General features: G+C 42.0%; 1 protein-coding gene across 5 annotated transcripts in view; it reads right to left on the reverse strand.

Annotated features, from left to right (window-relative positions):
• The window catches only part of PDZD2 (PDZ domain containing 2), an 877,375-nt gene that overhangs the window by 514,581 nt on the left and 344,176 nt on the right, over positions 1–18,618 (reverse strand). The window contains exon 1 of one of the 5 annotated variants that reach the window (XM_069220434.1): positions 10,081–10,172. The exons of the other annotated variants lie outside the window; for them this stretch is intronic. The gene's annotated coding sequence lies outside the window, so the exon portion shown is untranslated. Of the gene's footprint in view, positions 1–10,080; positions 10,173–18,618 lie in introns of those variants that run through there. 5 annotated transcript variants of the gene reach the window in all.

Consider the following 18,618-nt stretch of genomic DNA (forward strand, 5'->3'; position numbering starts at 1 on the left):
TGCAACCCAGCTCCGGAGAATGCCTGCAGCGTGAAACGGTGCAATTACTAACGAGCACTGACAAAGCCAATAGGTCTCGTCTTTGGGACCTATTGACTTTGCCAAATGTTCTAACTATGCAGCATCCCTGATGCGGTGAAGCATGTGTGTTTCTTTTTATTTATTTTTATTAAAAAAAAAAAAAAGCATAAGGGCTCTGCTGCATTATTTTGTTTGCACGCACACCAAGCACGTGCGCACCTACAGAATGACTGGAGCTTTTTTTCTGTTTACCGATCAGAGTTGGAACGGTAAACAAAAAAAAATAGCAGAATTGGGGGAAGGAATGAGGGGGGCCAACGCTAAAGGCGATCAGCTAAATGAGGGGGCAAAGCAACGGGATCTGGGGTGTGCAAAGCAACATGTTGGTGTGGGAGGGGGGGGAAGTAACACGGAGGGCACAGGGAAGGAACACAGGGAACAAAACTGATATAAAGAGAAATGTGTTGGGAGCAAACGGAGAAAGAGAGGACTGTGGGGGAAGCAAACAAACAAGAGACAGAACAATGTGGAGGTGGAGGAGAAGCACTTGAGTGAAAAAGCAACGAGGAGGGTTGGGATAAGCCCACATGCACCGAGCGCTGCAGAGGCAGAAAAGTATATGAGGGAGACACCAGGAAAACACATGCACTCTTGTGGGGTGTTTAAACAAAAAGTAGTGCCTGGAAACAGAGCAATGGAAGGACACAAGTGATGGGTCCATGCTCTAGGGGAGGGACAAACCCAAGAGGACGCAGTGAAGTCCACACACTCATGAAGTATAATCAAGCAAAGGAGAGTGACAGTGAAGTCAACCAATGGTAACTAATGGGCTGGCTGTAAGCTAGCAACATTTCTTAAAACAGACAGCACTGTTCTAGGTGAAACCTAAAAAGACTGGCACGTTAAAAAGGAATCATCCCATTCTCTAACTTTTAGAATAGCTGGACTACTACAGGCTAATAATTTATTAAGCACTTAGAGGCCACCAAGGGCACACAACATGTCTGAGAGTAAGAAGGGGAATTGCTTGATCAGCTCAATTCAATTGCTGTATTCACATTTCAACCATTGTAACCCATTACTGATTGTTTGGGCTAGGACTGCATTACTTTATACATGATAACATACAATAAGGTGTATTTGTACAGTCCTGTTCACCCACAGATTTCTTGACCCCGAATTATAGAACATTCATTGGTACCAACACAATATTACCAATGTTATGGGTCATGCAGGGATGCAAGGCTGAATGGGCCTGTCACCATAGACAAATGCAGATTACTGGAGAGAATGCATTAACCCACTGAGCCACCAGATCCGAAAAAGACAAACATCTGGGCAATATAAAGTCTGTTACACAAGCTTTAAGTATGCAAGTATCTGGCTCCATGCCGCCTAATGGGTTGAACGAACTGGACTGATCTGAACTGCCAATGTAGCAGCAGCAGCAGCAACAACTGGAATCTGCAAGGATTCACAAAACAACCACACTTGGCCCTGAGGTGAAACTTCCATGAAGCGACTTATTTTGCAGAAGGATATGACATTTACTTATTCTTTCAATCTTCAATATGTACCCTCAACAACATTTTACAGCAATTTGCAAATTATATTTTAAGCTTTTTGATTCAATTTAGTTCATACCATTGTGCTCTTTATTTCAATTTCTTCAAATATGTTTTTTTTTTCCATTTACACCAAATACTTCACACACCTTGCCAGGTAGGTTGCCGTTGCTGCACATGCCAAACTACCAAAGGTGAGATGAGGATGCACTTAGGAAAAATGGTTTAACTTTGTGAGTCCTTCTATTTGGCAGTGTGGCTGCTGACAGTGCGCATTTCGAGGGGGCTGGGGGGCACCTGCACTGCCCACGACATGGTCTTGGGCAGCGCCGGGACCCCCTGAGGCCCTCTGCACTGTGTTTCCGCCAGGCCTTTCATGGCAGGCTCCCCGCCATGAAAAGGCTGGCGGAAACTGGACTTGTGATCAGTGAGGAGATGCTGAACTCAGCACCTCCGTGGCCGACCACGACTCCGACTGCCTTCAGCCCATCTGGAACCATGTTCCTGGTGGGTACAGCGGTCCAACCATCTGGGTCGTAATGTGGCGGCCGGAGCACCTGGAGTGCGGCAGTCTGACCACCGCTGCGGAATTGGCGGTCCTAGGACCAACAATGTCGTAATCAGGCCCTAGGTCTTCTTCCTGTGGCATTCTATGTCACATTCCCTATCATTTTTACATTGTACATTAATGTTCAATGGCCTAGACAAATGATTATACTTAGCATATGGATTATGTCTACTGCTCTAACATTTCCATTGACAATCTAGTGCCAGAAGTGCATTACCATCAACGGATTAGTGGAAAAACTGCAGTTCGTGATAGTTAACATATTTTAATGCACTAAAACCGGGGTTTTAGTGAGAAGAGCCTTCTTAAATCTTAGGTATCACTGTACCATGCCTGGCGCTCAAGTATAAGGAGGTATGCGATATGCTAAAACACTTCTGTCATTTAATCCCTTGTGTAGCTGCCCCAAAAACAAAATACTCAAGACAATACTGTGTTTACTCATCCCAGACTGGTTCCTTCTTCCCACAGTTTGCTCACAAACTCCAAACTTTTCAGTGGTAGTTCAACCTTAGATAGACTCAGAGGCTGTGTTTGTGATAGGGATTGGAACCAACATGAACTCTCTAAATTCTCACAATATTTATTAGGTCTACATTATTCTATTTAACAGTAGTGGCGAGCTGAGCAGGGGTAAATCGTTAGAGTTTTATATGAACTTTTAAAAAGTGCGGCAATAAGCTGATAATATCTATTGGTAGATTTTGATATAAACTTTAAAAGGGGTGACAATAAGTTGATAAGAGATCTACATGAAAAACAATCTAACTGAAATTGTTAACTGTGAGGCAAGTTGTTATCCAGGAAACCGTTAAAAAAGGCTTACCATACCACAGCTAGGCTAATACATGTTGCTTTGAAGGGAATATTGGCCAAAGCACAATAAAAAGAAAACTGAAAAGGTCTGAACATAAGTAATAAATTGGCACTAATCTTCGTTTTCAATATTGTGAGTGAAGTGGCAACAGAATTATCACAAGGTGGAAGTACAGTTGGAAAAGTGTTAGACAAAGATGGAGGATTTGTTACTCAGTATAACATACTCAGGATTACAGTTGTTTTTTGGGGGTTGAACACTGTCCTGGAACTCAACAGTGCTAACATAATATGGAGACTAAAATAAAACAAGAAGTGCTCATGGAGGCTAGCGTTCCAACACACAAGTTACGGAAACAAATGAAAATGGCATTAGGAAGGGGGAGTATGTAGGCGAGGAGGAATGTGCTTATTCAAATGAAATATCTAATGTGGAACTGAATTCTTTGAGTAAGCTATTGTTCTGTGTGGGTGTAAAGACTTTGAGCATATCAGAAATGTAGTTTTGAGTATGGGGTTTATTTTGTTAAGAGAATAATACTTGATTTATTGTTTTTTTAGGAAGAGAGTAATATGTGACTCTCCAGGTGAAGGGTGGAGTTTATAAAGTTCTGAAGCGCCTTGGTATATTGATGTGCTTAGAAACAGAGGAAATACAACAGTTTACATATGGGATATGGGGAATCGTTCAACAAATGGCATGCTTTCAACCTGGGTGAGTAACTACCCTGGTTTATTACATTTAAGTACCAGTCCTTGGGTTGACGGGTTATAAGGCGCACACACAATGAAAGTCTACCAAGATAGGGCGGTGCAGAAGCAATTGATCAACTGATTTTAAATGATGCACCTTTGGGACGCTTCCTCTTAAATGAGACAATGCCCTTCTGACAACTTTATCACTGGACAGGGCGTATGTGGCCCGACGCGGAAGGTGGTGCGTCTTTGCCACACGAAGCTGGTGATTGCTTGACTTTTACAAACATTATCCGAATATTTTATAAACCAGTTTCTGGCGAAGTGTTAGACTTGATGCGAGACATGTGCAGAAGTGACTTCCAACAACTGCAACAAAAAGCATTTTATATGATAATATCAAATGTTTGAATGAATTAACATGTAAAAACCCAGAGGTGAAGGATTATGGTAAGCAAGCTTGCCCCGTTATGTTAGAAGGACATTGTGCATGAAACTAGAATATGCACTTTGCTAAGGCTTCGTTTGCCACGCCTGCCGTACTTGAGCTCACACAGTTTTCTAAACCATAATTGCACATTTTATTCTTGGCAAACTCGATCCAAACAAGGACTTCTTCTCTCGCCAGACAATAAAACGCACCTCTCGCGAGCAAATCCAGGCATTCTATGTACCCATGCATATCCAAACAAAATCTGTTGTACCTTCTCCACGCCGGAGATGAGTCTCTGTTTGACACTCGTTTGCTGCCAGCCCCAGATTGACTGATGCTACCTTCTCGATGACGGATCCAGCCTCGCTCGCGGTCTTAATCCGCTCTGTTATTGAGCGAACAAAACTGCAGAGGCTGGAAACTGCTGGTAAATGGATCACACGCGGACAATTACAGCCAGGCCTTGTCATAGGATAAACCCTGTAGAACAAAGCTATTTTTAAAAGCATGCAACGCAGCGCGCTGTCACCTGTCAGGTCTGTTCATGTCACGGGCCGCGCTGCAGCGTGGAAACGTCAGTCGCCCAGACTCTCACGGCAGGCCACAGACATATAGAAAATAGGATTTTTATAAACTCTTGGCGGCTAAGGCCCTCAAGTCTGATCGAAATGGTCATTTGTGCGATAATACCATCCAGCAAAAAACCCATACCACTTCCCTTGTGTTCTTGGGATTTCCCCCCATTGCGGTATTGCTATGATTGGAGGTTACGCAGGATAATGCAACATCTTCACATGCTTACGCATTCCCCGGTCCCCTACACACACATACATACAGGCAGGCATATTGGATTTTCCCTGAATGCATGTTGGACATTTTCATCTGGCAAAATGTGTGCGTGTTAAAAACTCTAAACTGTGCAGTAATTTTATATAAATGTTAATAAATTAATGATAATTCGGGTTTAAACTCCGATTTGACCGTGAACTGAAATTGTTGGCAATGTCCGAATGCCAGCTAAAGCTTGCTCAGCATAATTTTTAATCTATAAAAGGTGAGCGGCAAGTCAGACAAGCAACAGACAAATAGAAGAGGTCTGTAAACTCCACAGACCTGCTGAGGGGATAAACTAGGCCAACTTTGTACAAAATGCACCATCAGTACCTGCCAAACATCCTGGGTGTAGAGTCCTTGCGTAAGTGTAACAGGACAGCGCCTGATACTGCGAACTTAAGCTGCTATTCGAAAAATGTAAATAAAATAATGATGCCCGACAACCAATTGATGCAACCTGCATCACCCACAGAAAGACACACCTAACAGGATTCAAGCCTGGACCTTCAAATTACACGCGGATCTCCCAAAGAGTGCTTAGATACTGTGCTGCTTTCAGTAAGTGAATAAGGGCGTGTAGCGGCTAGAAGGATTGTGCACTTATGCTCAGTACTAGGCTCTGTTTATTCAGGTGGGTCAAGTATGTGGGGCTTCTAGAGGAATGCAGCCTCTAACGTCTCACTGGATTCCAAAAATGAACAGCATTGCCCCCCGGTGAATCATTTTGAAGTACAAAGGCAGCTTCTTGGCACTTGGAATCCCCTGGCCCTGCACAGGCCCTAAGCCTGGAATCAGGTGTATTCGGCATTGTATAATAAAGGAACTCGCTTTGTGCTGGCACGTCTAATGTGAGAGTGTACTTGGTAAGCTAAAGCATATATAAATAGACATATATACACACTGAAGCCAATACTCTCATGTCAGCTGATAAACAGGATCTATTGACACAGTCAAGGATGCAGTCGTACAGTTCCAATGAACCGGTTAGGTTACAAGCTCTTTGCACTGCAATCTCTTCCTTGGCATAGGAGACTTTGAGGTGAATAATGTCTGAAAGTACATTAGGAACTTAGGGCCAGATGTACGAAGCCTTTTGCATGTCGCAAACTGCGAAAAACGCAGTTTGCGGCATACAAAAGGCCAAACGCGATGCTCATCCCCAAATTGCGGACTCGCAAATAGGAAGGGGTGTTCCCTTCCTATTTGCGACCGCATCGCCATTCAGAGTTGCTTTGTGACAGCGAATGCGGTCGCAAACCAACTCGCAGTTACCACCAGTGACACACTGGTGGTAACTCATTCGCAACTTTGTGAATGCCGAAAAAAAATTTTTTCAGAGCAGGCAGTGGTCCCATGGACCACTGCCTGCTCTGAAAAAAACAAAACCAAATGGTTTCGGTTTAGTTTTCATTTTGCAGCTCGTTTTCCTTTAAGGAAAACGGGCTGCAAAATGAAAAAAAAAAAACTGCTTTATTTATAAAGCAGTCACAGACATGGAGGTCTGCTGACTACAGCAGGCCACCATCCCTGTGAGTGCAGGGACTCGCTATGGGGTCGCAAATGCGACCCACCTTATGAATATTGATGAGGTGGGTCTTTGAGACCCCATAGTGAGTCGCAGAAAGTGTCTGAGACACCATTCTGCATCCAATTTTGCGAGTTGCAAATTGCGAGTCGGTCAGACTCGCAATTTGCAAGTCGCAAAATTGGAGTTTACTACATCTGGCCCCTTGTGCCATCTATGCAAAGTTTTAGGCACAATGGTGAAGTTTTGAGAGAATATTTTGGATTGGCCATTCACAGCAAAAGCTTAGATCAGTGGCTTCTAAACTTTTGACTTCTGTGGACCCCCACTTTATCATTACTGGAACACAGGGACTCCCTCTGATTCATTATTGGAATCCGGGGACCCCACTGAGTGAGTACTGGAAGCCGGGGACCCAAGTCTAAACTGTTGAGTTGAATCGCAAAACAATACACAGAAAAACAGAAGCAAGCATTCCAGTACACATACACAAACGATATGACATTTTATTTAATTTGCAACCAAATAAAATAATAATTTTAATAGGTGGGTTGGAGGGCTTCTAAATTCAATTGAAGCCATACATGGCCCATACTATATTCTGTTTGACGCACCTTCATTGCTCCCACAAATGAATCTGAGGATAATAATTTAATTTTAAGCTGTGACATTTACAGTGCATTTTAATTTTTTCAACTGTGCATGTAGCCACTTTATATATCTATATATATATATATATATATATATATATATATATATATATATATATATATATATATATCTCTGAGAAAAAGTCCTGCTGTTCTTCCTGCGCTCGCCTGGCGAGGTTGGTGCTCCAAAATGGGCGCAGGACCCATTTAATAAGTTCCACCACACATGATTCAAACGCTGGCATGCAACAGAAATAATTTATTCAGACCCAAAAATCCATATCATATCAATAAATTCACAATTTTCCAAAAAACAAGAATGGGGCCACGCGTTTCAACCATCACGGTCTTCTTCATTGGCCCACAAAGGAAAAAATGCACAAACCATGTGGCCCCTCCTATTTCCAATATAACAACTCTTGCAAATCATGAACATAGAAGACATTTTTGGTTTTTTTTTGCTTCTTTTTCTCTTCCTTATTTCTGATTTCATGTGCCCCAATGACAAAAATAACAACATACCCACAACATTACTAATTTAACTGATTGGATGGCCACATGGTCTATATACTTTATTAATCTATTAATATTAGTTAATTTTCTAATCAGTCATGGACTCACTGAAGAGGTTTTGCGGACCCCCAAGGGTCTCCGAACCACAGGATGGGAACCACTTGCTTAGATCACATAGGTATGGGAATCAACACATAATAGCTTGTATTTATTAATTTGCTTTTTTTAAATAACACTCCTACCACACTTCTGACATCCTAAGCACTGTAAACAAAAGACATTACTATTACTCAGTTTGATGTTACTCGTTTAACTGATCTGAGATGTACGGACAGCTAAGCCACCCTTGCTGGGATGCTAACTTTTTTACCCCGAGATAACTGCGGATGTCAGTGGCAAGTGTTAGCTAACTGAGCCATCCTGTCCGCTTGATCTGAACTCCTCAGCAGTGCAAACATAGTCTAACAGAATATTTGAAAGTATTCCTCATCACTGTTTGATGTAATTCCCTAAACTGCCAAGGGACGCAGGTCCCTAGCTCTCTGTGCCGCTGGAATTAAGCAGCATACAGCTGAACAGGGCCAATTAGATTCAGGCCAGGCTTGGGTTGTCTGTGTTCTGGTTCAGAGACTACCTAGCTGTCAGTTCAGGCCGGATTGTTCCTACTGGAGCAGGACCAATAATGATTTGCATATAGCTGGGTCTAATATGAGTTGGCATGGTGGCCAAAAGAATGATGGTTTAGAATGCTACACCGACTGATTGCCATTGCTTAGGCATTCCTTTCATCAACTTTTGTGTTTTTAGTGTAAAATTGACCAGTGCAATCTATGTAATGGGGCAAGATTCAATGGCAGAACATGAGTGTGACTGGGGATAGAACTAAACGTGAGCTCCATGAAAGGTGTCTGAAAACCTAGATGTCACTTTCTTAGCATGTCTCAAAGGAAACCAACTCTTAAATAAAGCTATTGTCTGATATCACACCTCTGCTACAGTGGGGCAATTATGTCACAGGTGGTTTCGACAGACCTGGCCGGACTGGCCCTTCTGCCACCCTGGTATTTCACTTGTGTGCTATGGACAAAGGGGCGGTTTTCAAAAAAGGATGGGCCACTAAGTAGCATAGACAGTGTCTCAAGGGACCCAGTGGAATGGCCCATGCACTTGGGCCACTGTTTGAACGATAAAATATAGTAATCAGGGTCAGTGGGCACCTTGGGCCTCTGTGCCCCAGTGTCACTGCACCTGCTGCACAAACGGAAGTTACACTCCTAACTCTGCTACAAATACCCCAACACTAGTTGAGCCTCCTGCAATAAGGTGCTCGTTTGAACACTTTTGCCAGGGCTGTTTTTGGCTTCCTGTCCATAGCTGGCGGCAGAAGGTAATGCAGGTGCTATATGCTAACACGTTCACACTAATCGAGCGTCAGGCTTCATGCGGTAGTCACCATTACCTACAAACAATGAGGCGCCACCTCTTTTAATGAAACGACTAAGACTGCATGAGACAGACCACTTCACTCTATGTCAAGACAGATAAATGATTACAAACCTGCACTTTCATGCAACAAACGAATGCAGCGGTTCCCAAACTGTTGTCCGGGGACCCCTGAGGGCCCGCAAAGTCTCCTCAGGGGTCCACGACTGCTTAGAAAATTTAATAATGTTAATAGACTAGGTCCCCAGATTTTAGTAATGACTCATTGTGGGGTCCCAGGATTCCAATAATGATTCAGTGGGGGTCCCCGGGTTCCAGTATTGATAAAGTGGGGGTCCACAGAAGTCAAAAGTTTGGGAACCACTGAACTAATGCATTCTGGACATTGACGGGATGAGTTGCTTTCACTGAACTAACTAGACTAACAGAACTGACAGCAATGATTTGAATGTGAAAAGCCCAGGACCATATACGCGGGACCCTATGGCAAGAGGATGTAAGGCAGCTGTAGGCAGATCAGATTCGCAGAAACATTCCTGTTCTACGTGAAGCAATTAAAGTTCCTGCGCGCCCTTCCCGAGTTTAGGGTATTACCTTATACAATGACAGGAGGAGGGCTGAAGCGCCTGGTTGCTCGCCATGCAGTTCTCCCTGGGAGGCGCTGGCACCTGTTACATGGGCACAGCCACCCCATCGCAGTAGAACATATTTCAACACTTGAACTGTTGTTCCACGTGCCAACACATTAGGACACCTGAACTGGACAGGCCTCAGCTTGTTCTGCCAGCTTTGCAGTTTGCATTTATCTTAATATCTTATCGCCGTTCACCTTATACCGAACTACGTATAAACAATAAGTAACATTTTTCTGAACGTCTGGTTTCAGTAACTAATTTGCTTCTGTGCGCACCCGGGAATCTGTCCATCAACCAAGCAACTTTATATTAACTTCCTCAAACAGTCTTGCCTGCTCATTTTCTGATCTCCACGCAAATAAATGTTGCTGATTTACTTACGGCTGGGAAAAATGTCAGGCATGCGCTCCCTCCTCTCCATGCATCCTGCCTGCCTCGCACGCCGCTGCTGCACACAAACAGAGCCTTCTGCGCCCTCCAACTGCACACTGACAGGCCCCGCCCCCTAGCCCTGGCAGGACTCGGTTTTCATTCAAGTAGTCACCGAGGCCACGCCCACCGGAGATGGAATTGTGCCGTCTCTGCCTTTACTTCCCTTTCCCGCTGGAAGCGGGGTCTGCCGAGCCCATGAATACCTTCATTCAACGAAAGGCATCGCAAAGCAAACTCTGCTTAATTTTAATGGGCCAGCCGGCGTGCTAGAAAAATCACTGCGTTAGATTTTATTTAAACCGATGGAAATTTCACTTGGACATAACCAAATCACGCAATTCACTTTGGTCTGATACCTCGTCCATTCGAAAACACTGAAAGGTCAGGCTAGTTAAGAGTTTGGAAGGAGCAACCCATTTTTCTACTCCCATAATAAACAAACATTTGCAATGCAATAGGTCTCGCGTTTGCTCGAGTTAGAGCTATTAGGGTTGAAAATCCCTAACTGGACTTTTCTTGCCACATAATTTGAAAATGAAAAGTAAAACAGTTGATATAAGCGAGACGATTCAAAGCGCCACAGCAGCCATGAGCGTGACGTAGAGACACAAAAGGAAAAAGTTTGCTCGCAGTCAAACGTAGCCGATGGCCAAGGCGGTAACAAAACTGCTCCAAGGAGGGACAAATGTAAAGCATTTACCAATGATAACAAAGGATTTTAAAAAAGCAAGCCCATGAACGAGTGATAGTAATGGGTGTGCAGTGGTCGTGGTTAAAAGCCCACAGATAGATTACAACAGGCCAGAGCGCTTGCACGCTCAACCTAAAAACAATAGGGCAAATTCGGCTTAGCCAATGGTTCATATTAAATTAAAAAAAAAAAACAGATGGAAACTAGTTGTGTTTGCAACTCAATGCCTCATTAGAGATAGCAAGTGCTATATAAATACAATTACTTATGTAAGGGTACATATATGCCAACCCTCCCGATTTACATTGGAGACTACTGATTTCATGGCTAGCCTCCTTCCCCCCTATTCCCGCATGTAAAAATCCAGTTCCTCTACGGACTTCAGCTGACTTGGCCTGGCCTGGTGTAACTCAGAGTATGTACTGCCAGTAACCTGCACCTGCAAGCTAGTGCACAGCACCTGCATCATAGTCTCTCTGACTGCCATAGCGCTTTCTTCATGCTCCTGACAAGTAAGGAAAAAAAAACATACATTTCCGTATTTAATATCTGATCCTGCAGCAGCAGCAGACTTGCAAATCCCATACTTAACAGTAACCTGATTCAGGCCCCAACAGAAGTTAATGGGGGAAATACAGTCTCACAATTTTTTTTGAGAAATCTTCTTTTGTAAAATGTTGGCATGTATGAACGATGCAAGTATGTTTTGGCACCTCTTTCACTGGCAGGCTTCTTTAACCAGTTGTATTTAATGTGTGGGGTGCAGTCTGCTTCTGGGGGCTCGGCGTTATCCCATGGGGTGTGCGACCCCGCCCCCCGCTTGCTCACCTGGGAAAGTTAGCTTTATTTTGATGGGGCATGTGTAAAAGGACAGTATGGTACGGTGGAGCTCAAGATCAGGAGCAGGGCACTTCAGCAAGAAATAAACATAGCCTTGAAACACTCCCATTCCTTTTGAAGCATTCCTCCAGACCAGCGGTTCTTAACCTTATGACTTTTGTGGACCCCCAACAAAGGTTTACTGGAATCCGTGAACTCCCAAAGTGTCATTACTGGAAGTTGAGAACCACTGGTCTAATCAATTTCTATTATTTGAATCTCAAATCAATAGAGAAAAATACATAACAAGTATACATCAAACACATGCTCAAATATTGTAATATTTTGTTTAATTCATAAATGTAGAAAGTTTCAAAATGTAAAATTTTGATTCCTCATTTGTATATACTTTATTAATGTTATTTTTAAAATGTCAGTATTATTTCCTGTTGTGAAACAATTGCAGACCCCCTGAGTAGGCCTTGCAAACCCCCATGAGTTCTTGGACCATAGGTCAAGAACACTGCTCTAATCTGTGTACAGTCTACTGGGTAAAATGGCTACTGTTCATAGTGTTTTGTACATTTGTGGTATATACTCCAACGGCCTGCCCCTGTTCTATTGCGTGGGAGGGGGAATAGGCATATACCCCTTCCCAACATACTCACCCGTATTCACCTCCAAGAAAGCCCCTTCCTCACCCAGCGCCACCTCTATTAGAGGCTGAATAAAATCCACAGAAACATTGCAGGCTTCTGCCTTAGCCTGGCCACCAAAACATGTGCGTATCGGTCTTTCCATGGAAGACATCCCCGATGCCCCTCATGTGCTCATCTTAGAAAAACTTCTTGCATGCCTCTAGGTGGAATACACTTGCCTTTCTTGAAAACTAAATCACCTTCCACTTCCAATTCATCATTTACTTTATACAAAGGTGTTATCTCTGCTGGCACATCTCTTTTATAGGGCCACCCTTCCATTATATATATTTTAACCTGCTGTGAAATCAAATATTCTTCATCACACTTCTTCCATTCCTTTTCTTCTTCTATGCCTGTGAACTCACCAGTCACATACTCTGAAACCACAGACACAACATCCATTTCAATCTCTCTCTGGTCCACTTTAACATCCTTTTAAGGAAGATGTGAAACAATCAGCCATTGTAATGTTTCACCCAGGCACATATTCCACAGAATAACAGTACTCTTGTAGTACTTATATTAATCTAGCAATACAAGATGTGACATTTCAAACACCACCAGGGGAAAGAAAACCGAGCAAAGGTTTATGATCTGTCTTCAGTACCAAACGTGAGCCCCATATATAATTATAGAAAAGTTCAATGGCCCATATACATGCTAATAGTTCTTTTTCTATCACTGCATATCTCATCTCTGTGTTTAAGTGTACCAGAGGCAAATGTAACATTCCATGTTTCACCACCACATCTCTGGGATAGCACTCCTCCAACCCCATACATACTAGCATCTACTGTAATTATACATTCTACCCCCCCCCCATTCTTAAAGGCCTCAGTGTGGGTGCTTCAGCAATTTCTTTTTTTATCATTTCAAAAGCAGATTTCTGTTTGTCTGTCCACACATACTCAGAACCTTTTTGTGTAAGTTCTGAGTGGTTCCACTTTAGTGGCAACATTTACAATAAATTTGCTGTAATATTCACAGAGTCCAGCAAATGACAATAACTTCTCACAGTTATCAGGAGCATTGATGATAGCATCTGCAAATTATTTTTTTGGCAACACTCTTTCTCCTGATACTGTGTGTCCCAAATACTCCACTGACAGAGAACAATTTACACTTTTTCTCTTTTAAAATTAAACCACTTTTCTTCCAGACTTCACATACTTTCCTAATATGTTCCATGTGCTCATTCTCATTCTTGGAGAATATCAATACATCGTCTTGGAAACATTTTACATATGTTTCCACGTCTATGAACAAGTGGAATATTGCCCTTTGGTACACCGACGCCGCAGAGGCTAATCCAAAGGGCACTTTCTTAACTTAGAATAACCCATGTGGCATAATAAATGCTGTAAGGAGGCAAGAGTCTTCAGTCAGTTCACTTTGATGTGCCAACCTGAAATCTAATGTGGACAATATTTTGGCTCCATCAAGCATGCTAATGATCTCATTTGTATTAGGCAGAGGATGACTACAGTGTTTGCATTCACAGCTTGGAGGTCCACACAAAACCTCAATGAACTGTCACCTTTGCGGGCCAAAACTATTGGAGACACCTACTCGGACGATTACATTTTTTTAATAACTCCTTCACTAACCACCTCCAACAGCATGTGCTTTAGCTCTTCCCTCACATTAATAGGCAATATTTTTTATTTTTTGTGCCATGTTTAGCATTAGCTTCAACTTTGATATCATGGCTATACCCTGCCAGTTTCCCAAGCTTTTCTATGAAAACGTCTGGAAATTTGGACGCTATTCATTCTTTTTGTTCTCAGTTCTCCACTACCAATACAGGTTCACAGCTCCTAGGGCTCAATATTATTCCTAACTTCCATCGGTCCTTCCAACCCGGTACATTTACTCATTTAGGTGCAACATACAGTTTTATAGTTGCACCCCTTGCTTTAAAATTTATATCAGTTTCAACAGAACCTACAATATCAATCAGTGTACCATACAAAATGTCTGCTATAATATTGGATGTTTTTAAATCTTCCACTTTCCAAACTTTCTCAAACGTTTGAATAAAGTATTTTTGCATAACAATCATCCAAGGTGATCCTGAATCTGCCATAAGCTCCAGTTCAATCTCCATTATCCTCACTTTATATTTCGGAGGACTTTTGACTCCACCTCTCTCTTCATAACTGTTTTTTAGAGGCACTACCCCTATTTTCACTATCATCTTTCCCACTACAGTTGCACCCACATACACTAGACTCCCCATTGCTCAAATACTACACTTGACTCTTCATACTGTTATTTCCCTTCTTCAAATATCTGCATACACAAGCAAAATGACCAATCCTGCCACATTTGTTGCATTCTTTACATATTGCAGGACAATGAGCTGAAGATGCAATGTGATTTGTGCTACCACAACAATAGTTGTTTATCAATTTTATCATGTTTGTCATACTTTTTTTCCCCAACCTATAGCCTCGAGGATTGGAATTGCGGTTTCCTGCGGCACATACCACATCACTCTCACCGCATTTGATTTTTTCAGATTCCTGCACAGCTTTAATCCATCTTTCAGACTGTTCTATATGCCTTAGCTGCACCAAATACGTCTTCTAATTTAGGATCTCCCATTACCCACTGTTGATCCTGAATCTTTTTGCTTTTAACATGCACAGTTATCTGATCTCTAATCATCTATCAGTCATTACACCAAAATTACAATGTACAGATAAACCATGCAGTGCACGTAGGAATTCATCAAAAGTCTCCTAATTTTTCTGTGCTCTGGTAAAAAAAAATGAATCTGTTTAAAGCTATACTTGCAGTGGGTTTAAACCTATTTTCCAATCTCAATAATGCTTACTGAAACACATAAATGTATTCTTCCTGAATGTCTTGAGCTATCATTGGTGGTATTGTTTTAAATGACATTTGTCCCTCTGGACCTAGGCAATGCAATAGAATACTTTTTTGTCCTTTCTTCAGACATGTCTTCATCATCAATCGCTCCCATATAGGCCAAAAATTCTTCTTTCCACCTCATCCAAGGAATGGGTGGATCACCTTTGTTTTGGAGAAACTTGGTTGGTGGTTCAAATTGGATTTTTTTCTTTTCTTTATTATTTAAAGTGAGCAAATAACTGAATGTATAGTTTTTCACAATGTAACACTGAAGAGTGTAAATCATTGAAGAAAGTGTGCAAACACTGAAATGCTTTGAATAAGAAGAATTACACAATACTATTTAATTTGCTGAATACAAGTGTTCAAATAACTGATGTATTAATCATATAATCCCATGCACATTGCTGGTAAAGGATTGCACTTGAGATCTGCACAATAAATTATAAAAGCGTGCAAATCGCCAGTCATATGCTGATGTTGTAAAATTGGTAATGCTAATGTGCAAATCACAGAGAAATCCAGACTTTTAGTCCCTTTTCTATGAATAGTTTGTTGTCTTATTTCTATATCTCTGCATGAAACCGAGGTGGTCCTTTTTTCTATGACCCATCGGAAAACAAGCTGCTCAGCATAAGAGTTTACATCAGGAAAAATGGATGCAGGGACAGCAATTCATAGAAAAGTAAGGTGAGATTTTTCATTTTTATAGATAGCAACAGACAAAGTTATTCCATTGTATAGTAAGTGAGTATGACTCGTGTAGCAGTATAAAAATATATTGACTGACTGGTTGGTATTTGAATCCAAATGTTTACAGCAGACACAAGCGCGTGCAGCAGCTCGTGTGAAATTCACCAGGCAATCGCTTCTCATATAATAAAGTGTGGAAAACAATAGATTACCAATTCCAAAGGTTTCTCACTTTCTCTTCTTGCACCAGTATTCTTGCTCGCTGTCCGCACAGAGCTACTTGAATAGTAGAATTACTCACACTCTAGATAAAATACTCAGATTATGCCAGTAGCAAGTTCTTTAGGAGAAAACACTACCCCTGTGCTGCATAGTAACAAGTGTTTCTCCTGCTCATTGCCAAGTTTTAAATTCAATCCAAACACACAAGAGAGTGGATTCAAGAACTATCTTTATTCCTGCAGCACAGTACCACCTCCAACTGATAATGCCAGTACAGGCAACTTCTCCCCACATTCCATATTCTGCTCTAGAACATTACACATCTAATATTCCATAACATTGAATAATAACAAGTACAGTCTACCCATATTCCAATAATAAAAGACAATAAGATATAACAATTGCCAACTCAGGAGTCGCATGTGCATCACCAGAAGGGCAATGGCCAGGCAGAGGCTATATCACACTAAAGCAGGCCCCTGCCACTACATGATACACCCTTCATCACTAGGGGCATCTGACTATCACTGCAGGTAGATTTGTGATGAGGCAGGTAACATCGGCCATAACTAGGTGGCACCATATGCTGAGTCTCAAGACACTGCTTTTTATGTGCTTTGAATGAGGTGCTCATGCTACCAGAAAACCAGAGGGGCCAGATTGCTGTTTATGACCTGGGTCCAGTGCTGGAATGGCACGGGAACCTGCCAGGTTCCGGTTCCGGTTCCGGTTCCGGTTCCAGGTCCCTGGCTGGTGCAGCAGCTTCTCCAGCCTAGGTCTCCAAACAGTGACACAAAGTGTCCTGGACAAAGGCAGTAGCCTCACACATGCAGTGTGTGAATCTTTGAGGAGCAGCTGTCTGCATGGGGTTGCTGAGGCTCTTTTACTCCTCTTCTTCACAGTGCTCCATTGTCAAAAAATAATTTATGTCTTTTCACCAAGGAAGAGAAGTTATGGAGCTAATGTTGACAAATAATTACTATCTTTTCAGAGTCCAGCATTGTTAAAATTTGGGCTGGGTCATTCATGAGCTCTCCATGTGTGCAAAGTTCACAGGCAATTTATTCCTCCTTCAATAGGTTGTTCCTGGACTTGGTACAGGTGCCAAATTTCACATCTAATCACCTCCAGATAGTGCAGCCGATTAGACACACAGTGAGGCAGTTTATCAGTGAATCTGCCAAGGAAGAAACTCATATTATAGTTTTTACTTATTGTTGTTTGCATTTTATTTATGTGTATCCATGTACTGTTTGAAAGATTGCTGTGATTGAAATGGAAATGGTAGCTACAATAGTAACCATTTCTGCAGTACATAGTAATACAGCAGTCAAGGTTATACCAAAGATTTGAGGTTCAGTATTATATAAGGGATAAAGTACCACCTGCGTATATTATAAGGATATTTTAAGTCGGAGAGGAGTTCCATAACCATATAGAGGAACAAGGCCAAAGTTCCTTTATAAAGTTATGGACCTCCTTGCACTTTATCCCATGTAATAAATGGTCACATCACAACCTTTCCCATAAACTACTTAAAAACTTAACAAATAGCTCTTTCATATGAAAGTGAGTATGTTTGCACACAAAGAGTAAAATACAAAGTGTAGTGCAAAATTAAATACATCACAAACCTGTTAGAGTTGTAGTTGTAGTGTAATTGCATTTATATATTGACTTTTAAACTGTCCTGCCTGAATCCACTCCCTTGCTTCCTGCTCCCAGGACTCTTATCCCACTCCCTTTAACCCTACCTGGCAGTCTCATTGTTTTAAGGGTTCTGCAGGTTAGTCCTCACTAATAATAGTTTCACATTACCCTAAGATGGTCTTTTGATTCACACTAGTAAATCCTTAGATCAGCCCTGGTAGCGTGGCAAGGAGCAGTCAGGCTTTAGGAACACGTGTTAAACATTTCACGAAACAAACATGAACAATAATTAATTAACACAATTAGAAAGAAATCCAACACTAATTTATAAAACTGGAGCTTATTTTTATATAAATTTAGACACCAAAATAAACAGTATAGGTAAAAATAGAACAGGAGATCCCGAAATTAGAAGCAATAGAAAATCACTGCAGAAATGGCATTTAATATTGCATTGAAGACAATGGCAAGAATAGCATGTGTTGCAAAATGCACTTGAAGGAGTAGATGCTTGGAACTCTTGAGGTGGTGGGGAGGAAGAGTGAAGCTAGTGCAGCCCCTAGGACCAGATCCGACAGTCAGAGCAGTTTTACCAGGCCCATGGAGTGCGGGTGCAGAGTTGTCCTGGCTGTCCGTGGAGCTCAACGGGACTCGCGTTGAAGTCAATAGCAGTTATGCCACTGGTGATAAACGACCGCTTGAAGGTCGAGCTACAGAGAACCCTTGCAGGGTTAAGGTAGTGTGGGTCCTGGGACCAAGCCACAACAGTCAGTTCATTTCTACTAGGTCCGTGGGATCCGGGTGCAGAGTTGTACTGTGGCCGTGGTGCTGAAC

This window comes from Pleurodeles waltl, chromosome 1_1 (assembly GCF_031143425.1).
Source record: "Pleurodeles waltl isolate 20211129_DDA chromosome 1_1, aPleWal1.hap1.20221129, whole genome shotgun sequence".
Taxonomy (NCBI): Eukaryota; Metazoa; Chordata; class Amphibia; order Caudata; family Salamandridae; genus Pleurodeles; species Pleurodeles waltl.